General features: G+C 34.9%; 1 long non-coding RNA gene across 2 annotated transcripts in view; it reads right to left on the bottom strand.

Moving 5' to 3' along the window:
* Nucleotides 1-4,096: 4,096 nt before the first annotated feature.
* The window catches only part of LOC126935916 (uncharacterized), a 30,099-nt gene continuing 20,132 nt past the window's right edge, over nucleotides 4,097-14,063 (bottom strand). The window contains exon 3 of one of the 2 annotated variants that reach the window (XR_007719341.1): nucleotides 4,097-4,197. This is a non-coding gene — a long non-coding RNA (uncharacterized LOC126935916). Of the gene's footprint in view, nucleotides 4,198-5,055; nucleotides 5,789-14,063 lie in introns of those variants that run through there. The other variant, XR_007719342.1, reaches the window with a different exon arrangement.

Genomic DNA, 14,063 nt, shown 5'->3' with positions numbered 1-14,063 from the left:
GTATGATTTTAGAATATTTATTACCATTCAACTGAAAACATTTTCTAAATTTTTATACTTTGATGTATTCCGTATCTAAAATGTATTATTTAATTTCCAAATATTTGATGATTTTATAGTTACATTTTTGTGATTGAAATGTAATTCTTCAGTGATTAGGAAATATTCACGGTATCATTTCTATCTCTAGAAAGAGACAGAGAAAGAGAGAGAGACACTTGCCTTATGGCCCAGATATAGTGTTGGAAATAGTCTACGTGCAGGTAAAAGAGTATGTATTCTCTAAAACTTGATTATTTTTGCAAATCAATGAATATAATTCACCACATTATCATCTGAAATATAATGTTCTAATTTTGTAAATTGGCTATTTAGATTATCTTATTGTTTAAGTCTTTTACATCCTTATTAGCTGTTTGCCTTCTGCTTTATTAATTTCTAACAAAAAAGTTTTAAAAGCACCAAATAGGAATTTGGCTTTGTGTACATATCCTTTTTTATCTTTATCTTTTTGTCATCTTTTTATTTTAATATTTTGAAACTATATTAGCATGTATACACTAATTTCATACAGTTTAAGTTAATTTTCATGTTAAGTTTATCATTTTATTAATGTGAAATGATACATTTATTCTTACCTTAAATTCTATTCTCTATAATCTTAATTATGTCACACTAGTTTCCCTTTGGTTATGTTTATATAGTATATGTTCCCCATGCTTATATGCTCAAACTACATGTGTCTTCATATTTAAAATATGTTTTTAAAACAAATTTTATTGTGTGTATTTGAGGTTTACAACATGATGTTATGGGTTAAATATATATAGTAAAATGATTACTATAGTGAAGTAAGTTATGTGTCATCTCACATACTTTTTTGTGACAAGAGCAGCTGAAATCCATTTAACCAAAATCACAAATATAATACAATTTTATTAGCTGTAGTACTCGTGCTACACGTTAGACCTCTAGACTTGCTCATCCTACGTATCTGCTTCTTTGCATCCTATGACCTACATCTTCCCATTTTCTTCCCCCTGCTCCCCTTCTCACCCCTGGTCACCATTGTTTTATTATCTATATCTGTGTATTGATCCTTCTTTTTTTTTCAGGTTTCTCATATAAGAGAGATCATACAATATTTTTCTTTATATTTCTCTTAGCATAATGTCCTTCAGGTTCATCCATGCTTTCGCAAATGGTAGGATAGCATTTATTTCTAAAGCTAAATAATACTTTTTGTTTTGTTTTGTTTTGTTTTGTTTTATTGAGACAAAGTCTTGCTCTGTCATGCAAGTTGGAGTGAAATGGCATGATCTCGGCTCACTGCAACCTCTACCTCCTGGGTTCAAACGATTCCCATGCTTTGGCCTCCCGAGTAGCTGGGATTACAGTCAAGTGTCACCACGCCCAGCTAATTTTTCTATTTTTAGTAGAGATGGGTTTCACCATGTTGGCCAGGCTGCCGTTGAACTCCTAACCTCAAGTGACCCAGCCGCCTTGGCTCCCAAAGTGCTGGGATTACAGACATGAGCCACTGCGTCTGGCCAATAATACTCTCTTGTATACATATATATTTTTTATCCATTTGTCCATCAGCAGACATTCAAGTTGTTTACATTTCTTGGTTATTATTCATAAAGCTCCAATGAACTTGAGTGTGCAGTTGCTTTACAAGGTGATGATTTCATCTCCTTTGGGCATATATATACCCAGAAGAAGAATTGCCAGGTCGTATGGTAGTAGTATATTTAATATCTTTAGGAACCTCCATACTGTTTTCCATAATGGCTGTGTCAACCAGCATCTTCACCAACAGTGTGCTAGACTTCCTTTTCCTTCACACCTTTGCCTACATACATCTCGTCTTTTTATAATAGCTATCTTAACTTGTGTGAGGTAATTTCTCAGAGCAGTTTTGGTTAAGAATGCTTCCTAAAGGTAGCATAGATTTCATATCATTTCTTCAAACTGTCTTTAATGGAAAGGGTCAAAGGAGAACTCCACACTTGCCATATAATCACCCTTCTCTCTCCCTCTACTGAGTCTAAAGGCTGTTAAAAACTCTGCACATTTGTTGATAACTGATGCTCTTCCCTCTCCCATTATCTTTTCTCAATCATTATCTGTTTGAAACAATTAGAATTAATGTTACTATACCTTTTATTACAGATCCTTGTCAGTCACTCTAAGTAATCCAGATGTCATATCCGTAACTATTCTAAAGTTCTCATATAGTTTCATGTGTTCACTTTTCAGACTGCATGAATACATCTTCCAACATGCCTCCAGACTGAGCAGCAAATCCTCTGTATCTTTAACTTCTCCAATCTTTATGTTCTTAATCAAATGAAATTTTTTTTCTTCACGTTCTTACTCTTCACTAAGAATACTGTTTACCAGCCTAATTAAGTGTGGATATTTATCCTGCTACTTCCTTTATATTAGTGTGTATGGAAAGATCAAAGGTGTCATCCTTGCACTTTTTTTCCGCTACTTCCTAAAAAATTTTAGAATAAATGTGTATATATATATATTGCTATTCTTTATTTTACATGCAAAGGATACATGTGCAGATTTGTTAATCTCATCTCTTTTAAAGTAAAATCTCAATTTTGAATTTTCTACCATCAGAGTATACAACGAAGCATCATTTATTTTCCTAAAATTAACTTACTGGTGACAATCCTGGTAAGATATGCATGCACATTCCAATTAGACAATTTAGAAGTTTACTAAAGAAACTACAGCCATGTGTTGCATAACAATGAGAATGTGTTCTGAGAAATGCACCATTTGGTGATTTTTTTTCATTGTGAGAACATCACAGAATGTACTTACACAAACCTAAAAATTATAACCTACTATACATTAGGCTATTTGACATAGCCTATTTCTCCTAGGCTTCAAACCTGTACGGCATTCTTACACTAAATACTACAGGCATTTGTAACGCAATAGTATTTGTGTATCTAAACATAGCTAGGCATAGAAAAGGTGCAGTTAAAACATGGTATTATAATCTTATAGGACCACTGATACACATGTGGTTCATCCTTGACTGAAATGTTCTGATGAGGCTCATGACTGCATGTGCAAAATGTGTTGATAGGGTTTCAGGATATCAGCATGGAATAGTGTGTTTCACTAGGACTAGCAATATAACAACATTGGGGAGCTGTCACCACTTCTAAGCCTCGAGGCAAAAGATGAAGGAACATTTATAGAAGCCAAGAGTCTACAACTGCCATGAGTTTTGGCTTTTAACCCAGTAGGAAAAGAGCAAGAGAAATAAAATTTCCACTCTCACTTTTCTCTTGTCCTCAGTCTTACATTTACTGAAACTACAGAGGGCAAAAGACAAGAGAGCCTATTAAGACTATCCTGATAAGTAAGCCTTTGGGAGCACAAAGCTTTGTTTTAAGAATTTCGGGGCCACGCACGGTAATCCTAGCACTTTGGGAGGCCGAGGCAGGCAGATTATGAGGTCAGGAGATTGAGACCATCCTGGCTAACACGGTGAAACCTCATCTCTACTAAAAATACAAAAAGTTAGCCTGACATGGTGGCGGACGCCGGTAGTCCCAGCTACTCAGGAGGTTGAGGCAGGAGAATGGCTGAACCCGGGAGGTGGAGCTTGCAGTGAGCCGAGATCACACCACTGCACTCCAGCCTGGGCGACAGGGCAAGACTTCGTATCAAAAAAAAAAAAAAGAATTTTGGGTTTTTCTTTGAGAAAAATTTCCTGTCCTGACTTGCTATTGGGTTTTAAAGATCCATCATCTGTTGGCAAATGATGACGTTCTAATGGCACTGAATTAAGTTGATCAAGAGGCATACACACCAAGTACCACATCATTATAAAGTTAAATAGAAATGAGACTTGGCAAGAATCTGTTTTATATGCAAGCGGTATGAACACCTTGCTCAAATTCTCAGCAGGCTCACTCCTGCCACACTGATGTTCTTCCCTCCACTTACACCCATGAGAACATGACAGATGAGAGGGAAACATACACAAGCCTAGACCAAAGACGCCTCTGTACGATATGCAGCATTAGCCAGCAGTGGAATTCTGTGACAAGTTGACAGTAAAAGACAGTAGAGTAGAATATCCCTCACCTTGAGTAGAGCTGGAATCAACGCTAATTCCACTTTGTTTGGAAGAAGAGTTGCCCTGAGGTGTGGTTCAAACTAGAATAATGGAAAAGGCCAGAATTTATTTGAGATGTATCTAGAATGACTTCCATTTTTTTCAATGATACAAATGTAATGTATTCTCTACTATTACTTCTACATACATCCCCTTCTATGAAATCTATGAACACCATTTCTACCTGCCCGGACTCTCACTATGATCTCAGACACACAGAAGAAATGACATCACTGCATTGGCTATAAAGAGACTGGGGAAGAATATGGACGGACCTATGTCTGCCACTTTTCATCCAATCTCTCTCATTCACCCTTTCCTCCTATTCAATTTAAGGTCTACCATTCCACTATATTCAATAATAACAAAACTGCAGCAAATACTTAGGCTTCACATTTCTTCTACTTCACTATCTCCTTTAGACAATTAGAGTCATATAATCATTAAATGATAGAAAATCCAGGACTAGAACCTGAAATGTCCTAGTTCATTTCTACCCCTCTTTTTAAGTACATATTTTTCACTGACGCTGAACACTATTGAACTTTTTTTTTTTCTTGAAAAAAGGTGATATCATGTATGGCACACTTCAGTGGGCATGTTCATATATATACTTATTATATTCTGACAGACATTTGCTCAAAATCTAACCTGATTTTTATGATGCCAAAATCTATGTTAATAAACAAAGTGATAAAAATATCTTCATTAGAGGAACAAGCTTTGTCATATGTTGTTTTTGTTAAAAATTAAATTTATCAACTTTGAGTTTATTATTCTATATTTATTTATTCGTTCACTTATTCATTTATTTAACCTATCATCTATTCAACACATATCTATCTAGACAAATACTATCTAGACACAGGACTAGTAGTAAATTTTGTGTGATACACTTCAAAGTAATAATTATGAATCAGCATATTGTGACTTATTGATTAAGACTCCTAGATAAGATCATAATGATTATGAGTTTGGGGTAGGGAGAGATTCGCCCAGGCTGAAATGGGGTGTGTGAATTCAGAAATGAAGTTGGATTTACATTAATCATAGAAAGTTGATTAGGTTCATATAATTAGATAGAAGAGGGGACATTCCAGGATATTTGATCATGTATTAATTACATATTTAGCAATGTAAGTTTATTAACATAGTTAATATATGGAAGGATAATCCATATTTACAAGGTGTTTTTCATGTAAAGTGCAGAATTCTGTTTAACAATGTTTTTTCTCACTGTGGAAATTCAGTTTAAATAAACATCTCAGTAAGAAATTTTTAAACAAAAACAAGATTCTTGTAAAGTAAACAAAGTGTAGTCCATAGATCTCTGTGCACAGTGAGTCTGGAGTCAGTTTAATAAGCAAACTGTCAGTGTGCCTAGTTTGGCATTTGAATTAATAAGACAAGAAAAGTCTTATTTCACCCACATGATCCTCATTAACAGGTTAAAATGTGGCATGTGCAGGTTCATTCAAAATCATTGCTAGAGTCTATGAAGGCAAATATTCTTCGCTGCTTCAGATGTTGACATAAATCTTCCCAAATATTTCTGATTGTCTTCAGTAGAGATTCTCAGCTGCTAAATTTTGATGAGTCTTGATTTTGCCTTTTAGTGAAGGGCGTATCAAACTGCATTAAAGGAAAACCACAGCATCATGACAACATGAGAGTATTATTAGATGTTTTAATGAATATAAAAATGCATATAGAGGGAAATCCACTCTCTTTTACTTATGTTGGCAGTTCATTTGACTCTGGTTGATTTGAATAATGTTATTGATTTTTATTTTCATGAACAGAAAATCTGTAATACATAAACAACTAAAACAGCTCTGTTAGCTCCACTTTTACCACGTTGCTCTACATAGAATAAGTTATAAGATATATTAAAACATGTCATATATATAAAACTTCTGATGCACTAGAATTTGCTTAATGAGGATGGTATATAAGCCCTGTGTTTTTCTCAGATCTCAAAGAGTAACGTGACTAGAAAACAGTGGTCAGCATTTTAACTAAAACAGTAAATACCATTAAACTCTTCCAAAGGATAATCTATGAATTTACTTTTAAATTAAAGGCACTATATAAACACTATGTGGATATTTCATCTCTAATCTTTCTTTTTTTGGTACGGAGTCTTGCTCTGTCACCCAGCTGGAGTACAATGGCACAATCTCGGCTCACTTCAGCCTCCGCCTCCCGGGTTCAAGCGATTCTCCTGCCTCAGCCTCCTGAGTAACTGGGATTACAGGTGTGCGCCACCATGCCTGGCTGATTTTTGTATTTTTAGTAGATACGGGGTTTCACCATGTTGGTCAGGCTGGTTTCGAACTCCTGACCTCATGATCTGCCCACCTTATCCTCCCAAAGTGCTGGGATTACAGGCGTGAGCCACTGTAATCTCTAATTACAGTGCCTGGCCTTTCATCTCTAATCTTAAATCCTGAAAGTTAAAATGGAGTTTAACTTATTTCATGTCAGGCATAGAAATTTTGACAGAATATATAGAAAATTTCCACTGAATCAAAAATTGAATCAAGGATACCAAAACAAAGTATCTGTTTTGGCAAACAAACATCAATATCTATTTGGCATCAGCTTTATAATGTAATGTCAAATTATGCATAAGTACATATAATACACATATATGTATGTATATGGAATTTAATTATGCAATAAGGATTTTATATCTGCTGATATATATATGAAAGACAAAAAATCATATATGTGTCAACGAATCAAAACTTTTCCAGCTTTAATGATAGAAAGTAAATTATAAAGAACATATGTTACCTTCTATTATTATTTGTTTCTAGACAAATACTTAACTTACCAACCTCATATATTATACTGGTTGACCAAATGTTGCATTTGGGAAATCCGAGTCTTCCACAGTCTATCATTCTTAATCTAGGTAAGTCATAGACAGCTGTGGGAAATTTTATCAAATCATCTCTCTGGACCCTCTCAGTAATTTAGAAATCTGAGCTTGGGTCCAATAAAATTAAAAATTTTTAATCCCAAGTGTTTCAGGTTTGAAGATAAGTTGTATGTAATCACATACAGTGGTAGAGTTTTCACATAATTTCCTTAAGAATTTTTCCCCATTTATATATCACTCATAGAATGAAGTTAGATGAAGTCAGAAAGGACAGATTTAGGTCCAAATCCTATATTTGGCTGTGCTATACTAACTGTGTGACCATAGGCCAACTACTTAAACTCTTAGGGCATTCATTGTATCATTTATCAAACGGAAATTATAGAACCTAGCTCATAGGTGTGTTGTACTAAATTAAATGAAGAAATAAATCTAAATATGACCAAAATAATGTATTTATAGAATCTAAACTGAATTCATGGCAATTAATTGAATGTGGAGTACATTTCATTTGATTAACCAAATTATCCAGATAAATTGACTGTTTCTTGATAGATTCTTTCTGATTAGGGTTACAGAGAAATATGTCTTAGTTTTATAGTCCTAATGCCCAGTAAGTCTAATTTTATCATTTCAATTTCACAATAAATAAACATTACTGAAGTTTGAAGAATGTTTTGATCTAATATTTTGGTGCAGTATGGTTATATTCACTTCAGTAGATTAAATATAAACAATAGTGTTGAATTATTATATATCTGAACCATGTTGTATATCATATACACTATCAGGTAGTAATTAGTTGTGAGGAGGAAAATCTATTATATTTCAATAACAATAAATGGACATTCTGAAAAGTTGGAAGGCTAGTAAATATTGTTTATATAACTGAGAGAAGCATGATAAATGCTGAGAGAAAAATATCTATTACTCATATATACTTTTTTAAAATTATTATACTTTTAAGTTCTGGGATACATGTGCAGAATATGCAGGTTTGTTACACAGGCATACACATGCCATGGTGGTTTGCTACACCCATCAACCCATCGTCTACATTAGGTATTTCTCCTAATGCTATCCCTCCCCTAGGCCCCCATCCCCCGACAGGCCCCATTGTGTGATGTTCTTCCCCCTGTCCATGTGCTCTCATTGTTCATCTTCACTAATGAGTGAGAACATACGGTGTTTGGTTTTCTGTTCCTGTGTTAGTTTGCTGAGGATGATGGCATCCAGCTTCATCCATGTCCCTGCAGAGGACATTAACTCATCCTTTTTTATGATTGCTTAGTATTCTACGGTGTATATGTGCCACACTTACTTTATCCAGTCTATCATTGATGGGCATTTGGGTTGGTTCCAAGTCTTTGCTATTGTGAACACTGCTGCAATAAAAATACATGTGCATGTGTCTTTATAGTAGAATGATTTATAATCCTTTGGGTATATACTCAGTAATGGGATTGCTAGGTCAAATGGTATTTCTGGTTCTAGATCCTTGAGGAATTGCCACACTGTCTTCAACAATGGTTGAACTAATTTACACTCCCACCAACAGTGTAAAAGTGTTCCTATTTCTCCACATTCTCTCCAGCACCTGTTGTTTCCTGACTTTTTAATGATTGCCATTCTAATTGGTGTGAGATGTTATCTCGTTGTGGTTTTGATTTGCATTTCTCTAATGGCCAGTGATGATGAGCTCTTTTTCATATGTTTGTTGGCTGCATAAATGTCTTCTTTTGAGAAGTGTCTACTCATATCCTTCACCTACTTTTCGACGGGGTTGTTTCTTCTTGTGAATTTGTTTAAGTTCCTTGTAGAATCCAGATATTATTCCTTTGTCAGATGGACAGATTGCAAAAAATTTCTCCCATTCTGTACGTTTCCTGTTCACGCTGATGATAGTTTATTTTGCTGTGCAGAAGCTTTTTAGTTTAATTAAGATCCCATTTGTCAATTTTGGCTTTTGTTGACATTGCTTTTGGTGTTTTAGTTATGAAGTCTTTGCCCATGCCTATGTCCTGAACAGTATTGCCTAGGTTCTCTTCTGGGGTTTTTATGGTTTTAGGTCTTACATTTACGTCTTTAATCTATCTTGAGTTAATTTTTGTATAAAGTGTAGGGAAAGGGTCCAGTTTCAGTTTTCTGCATCATATATACTTTTAAATGCATATATATACATATAAATTTTTGAATATTGATTGACAAAATAAATGTATTTATTAAATAAGTATTCGTAGGTGTCAGACATAATATTATGCAATGTTTTCTATACAGAAATTAACAAACAGAATAAAACATATTCAATGGAGGAAATTTGTATGCATATTATTAAGACTTGAATGATGTAATGCATTGTAGAAATGACACACACATTTATAGGACTGAGGTAGCTAAATGTGGCATTTTATTAGCATAATCTAAAGATTTCTGTTCTGTTTTTTAAATGTCCAGTTAACATTTTTGTTCCCTAATCACATATCCCCATGTTCTAAAATAGAGCTGAGAAGTCTAGATTTTTTTTTAAGTTTCCCTTTGAAATTGTAATGGATGAATATTTGGAAATGACTACTGCCAGATTTCAGAAGACGGAGATTTTTTTCTGTTGGTAGGTCAGGACGTTTCTTTAGATGTGTTACTATAGAGTACACACTAATGTGAAAACTGCCACTGTTATTGTTATTTGCTCCTGATTGCTTAATATATAAATGTTACGGTGTTTGTTTCTTAGTATCTGTGAAATTTTATTCTATATTAATAATTCGTCAGTTATATCTCATTTTTCTTCCTATTTTGTAAAAAATATTCTTCCTCCATTCATGACCCATCCAAGAATGGAAGATGCTATGTCTTGTTTTGACCATATTGCATTATATTAGCTAATATATCACTTAATCATTCAGAAAAAAAAAGGATGTGTTTTTTAGTTATGCTTAGAAAGAGTTAGAATTTTACCACAGGCTACTCTGTTTCAATATTTTTATTAATTTATCTCTAGGGAAGTGCAATTGATATTTTCTGTCTCCTTTCAATGTTTAAAACTTTATCTTCTTCAGTGTTCCAATAAGGAACTTTCATTATAGTTATACTGAACTCCTTTGTGTTCTTCAAATATGCTATATTATTCCAAGCCTCTGTGACTTTGCATACGCTATTCCCTGCTTTAGCTCCCTGGTCGACATGAACTCACACTTTAATATTAAGTTCTTGAACGTGCATGACTTTTAGAGGCAGAGTTTCTCTATATATAGATCTATTACCACATTAATCACACAGTATTGTAATTGTGTACCAACTCCTTGACAGAAGGGATATATCTTTTTCATCTTATTGCCAGACCCAGCATAATTTCAGATATATAAATATACTTTATTAAATGAATGAATGAAAATTTTAAATATGCTTTTATTTCTAAATAAGATAGAGGAACTACAGTAAAAACTCTTAAGTGAACTCTAAAATACATCTTTATTCTGATGAAGAAATTAAATATGATGTTAGTAAAGTTACCAGTTCCAACATCAAGAATTTAACCCAATACGTGTCTCATGCTTAGTGATATAAAAGTAAATTTGGATAACACTGTGTATTTGACTAGTGAGATAAAAGCAATATCTTAAATTTAGAAGTGTGACTTCTTATTTCTAAATTTCCTAGTATATTATAGAAACAGTGATTTTGTGTTTATGATTTTACACACACACACACATATATATATATATATATATATATATATAGCTTTCAACAGTTTACAATTACAGAGCTTCAGAAAGGAACTGTTTAAAGACCAAAAAATCCCACTTTTTAATGAATGTTATAATTGGAATTACATTGCTTTTAAATAATTTATTACTGTACACTATTTCCTCAGAAGGGTTCATAGAGGCAATTGGTATACCACTGAGATTACCTGAGTCCCTTGCTCTTATGATATGAGTGACTGCCATTTATATGGAGGTGCTGTAAAACCATGGCTATTGTTAATTTATATACTTTTGCTTTCTCCATTTTTTATTCACAGTATGAAATTAGAAGGCCACGAAATAGCAGGGTTTTTTTTTTTTTTTTTTCTTTTCCATGGCAAGTAAACAAGTATTCATTCAGTTGACTTTATTTGTTAAAAGTTATCAATAGACTCTATGGTTTTGTCTCGATGTCACTAAAAGAACCATTTGACAGCTGTTCCCTAAGGACTAAGAAAATTTGGTCTAGAAGTAGAATTTCTAGCACTTTACGTGGATGATGCTCCAGGGGATTTTTCATAGGCAAATCTTTCAAAATGTGCAGGATTTCATTATTCCTTTTAAAAATTTGTATCATTATTATTTAACATTTCTTTTGATTGGGAACAAAGCATCTCATGCAGTTAAAATCACTAAAAGCAAAATCCATGGTATTTGGGTACATATCTTAAAGCATGCTACATTTAACTGTTCTGACAGGGCTGCTGACAGCTAATATTGCTTCTATGCTCTTGTGCTTCTGTCTTGCTGTTTCTGTTATTCCCTAATAAGGTCAGTATCCCAAACACTATCTGGGTATTGAAGAAGACCTATCAGAAATTATTGCTTTGGGTGACTGGTAAATCAGTGACAGCTTAGGAGGTGTCACACCATGATGCATCTGTCAGATTCTGGCAGAAGCATTGTTTTCAATAAACTCAGCTTCAGTCTGCTGATTGGAGTGCATTTCTACCACTGTGCTAGGAACAATGAACTTTTCTTGCTCAATATTACTATTTGTAAATATTTTCCCATGTCTTGGTTTTAAATTATTTTCTTACAAAATAATGACACAATTCTTTATCCAGAAATGTTTTACAGAATGATTGGGCCTTACTAGTCTTACTTTTCCAATAAAGAAACAGAGTAAGAAAATTAAATTACCACTGTTACAAAACTAGCAAATGCCAGAGCTGCTTCTGGACTTCCAGTTTCCTAGATTTTATTCCGGTTGTTCATTCCATTTATCAACCCAGTAGTTACTTCTCTAAGCCTCACACTAGAAAAGAATCCTAAATTGTATGTTATGTCATAATATGTTGTACATTTCCTTTATGTCACTTATTACAATTTTCTTTAAATACTTGTTTATATATTTCCTCCTCACTAGAAAATGGGCTTGAGAAGAATGTTTCTATTCTGTCACCACTGGAAACATAATACCACTCAGTGTATTTGTTGACTAGTATACAGCAGTAAGAAGGAGGCAGCCCAAAACATTTTTCTTGATATTGATTTTAAGAACAGCTTTCTGCTTTGCTTCTCCAAATGGCATATCCACCAAACTGGCTAAAGTCCATCTGTCTCTCTGGTTCCTGTTTCGACATTCTGCTCACTCTCCCTTATATGAGTCCTTTCTCTCACCCTATCTCCACTAGCTCCCCTTCATCCCCCAACACACACAGTCCTTAGAGACAATTTTTTCTGACATTTTCTTTGGGTATGCCTGATGAACGAGCACTAAAACAACAGTAAATCAATTGCTGTCTTTATGCTGCCAATTCTTTCTGCCAGAAATGATAAATATAGTTACAGTTCAATTATCAACTTGTTCCTGTTTCCAAAGGAATTCACATGATAAAGTGGATGAGTAAAGTCTTTGTGGACAGGAAGATCTCTATGCACATTCTACCTGTGCCTCTAGCCTAATTCCCTCAAATAAAGTAAGAGTAATTATAGCTAAAACACAGAGTTGGTAAGAACAGAATATGTCGTGCTGAGCGCCCTGGCTCACGCCTGTAATCCCAGCACTTTGGGAGGCCGAGGCAGGCAGATCACGAGGTCAGGAGATCGAGACCATCCTGGCTAACACGGTGAAACCCCGTCTCTACTAAAAATACAAAAAATTAGCCCGGCGTGGTTGTGGGTGCCTGTAGTCCCAGCTCCTTAGGAGGCTGAGGCAGGAGAATGGCGTGAACCTGGGAGGCGGAGCATGCAGTGAGCCCAGATCAAGTCACTGCACTCCAGCCTGGGCGATAGAGCGAGACTCCGTCTCAAAAAAAAAAAAAAAAAAAAAAAAAAAAAAAAAAAGGTAGTTGAGACCAGCCTGGCCAACATGGTGAAACCCGGTCTCAACTAAGAATACAAAACTTAGCCGGGCATGGTAGCAGGTGCCTGTAATCCCAGCTACTCAGGAGGCTGGGGCAGGAGAATCGCTTGAACCCGGGAGGGGGAGGTTGCAGTGAGCCAAGATGGCGCCACTGCACTCCAGTTTGGGCAACAGAGCAAGACTCCCTCTCGGGAAAGAAAAAAAAAAAAAGGAACAGAATATATCAAGCACCTGCTGTACAGCAGTTTCTTATATTCATCTTGTCTTCAACACTAAAATATTAGAACCTCTTTTAACCTTTCAATCTCTACAATCTTTTTAGACTTTTCATTTCCCTAGAATGTATTTCTACCATTAGTGCCATCTCAACTCTAAGAACTTGTCCCATGTGAATTGTGGTCATGCTTAATTATGTGGCAACTCCTTCACTCTGTTTTTCCATAACATTTATCCCCTGTTCATCTTCACTGAAAGCTGTTTATTCCTTTTCCAGCATCACTTGTCATGTAGCCCTTTTAGTTGAGTCCCTCATTTTCCCAATTACCCAAAGTCATAGGCCATGGAGAAGGACTGGTTATTCTCCTTATCTTCATTTTCCATTCTTCTAAATAATCTCTCATAGTTCTAAGACTACTATATTATATTTTGTGTTTTCCCTCATTTATTTCTAATTTATACCAGTTTCAGTAGTACTCACCGTAACAGACATGTGTGATCCTGTATCACATGCCCTCATTTTAATGGCAACCACAGCTGCATTTTAAACTCAGACTTATTTCATGCTGCTAGCAACTGATGTCTTCTACACACGACAGAGTATACTGGGCTCAATATAAGCACGGCCAGGCCACATAGAGGAGTAGGGTTCCCAGGAGCCCCCACAAATACTGAGGGATTGGAGCTAATAGAGAAATACTACAATGATCCTTATCTCAAATGCATAATTTGGGAAAGCATTCTAGATACTTC

Source organism: Macaca thibetana, chromosome 14 (assembly GCF_024542745.1).
Source record: "Macaca thibetana thibetana isolate TM-01 chromosome 14, ASM2454274v1, whole genome shotgun sequence".
Classification (NCBI taxonomy): domain Eukaryota; kingdom Metazoa; phylum Chordata; class Mammalia; order Primates; family Cercopithecidae; genus Macaca; species Macaca thibetana.
The sequence above is the reverse complement of the archived record's forward strand: the minus strand, read 5'-3'. Positions and strand labels throughout refer to the sequence as shown.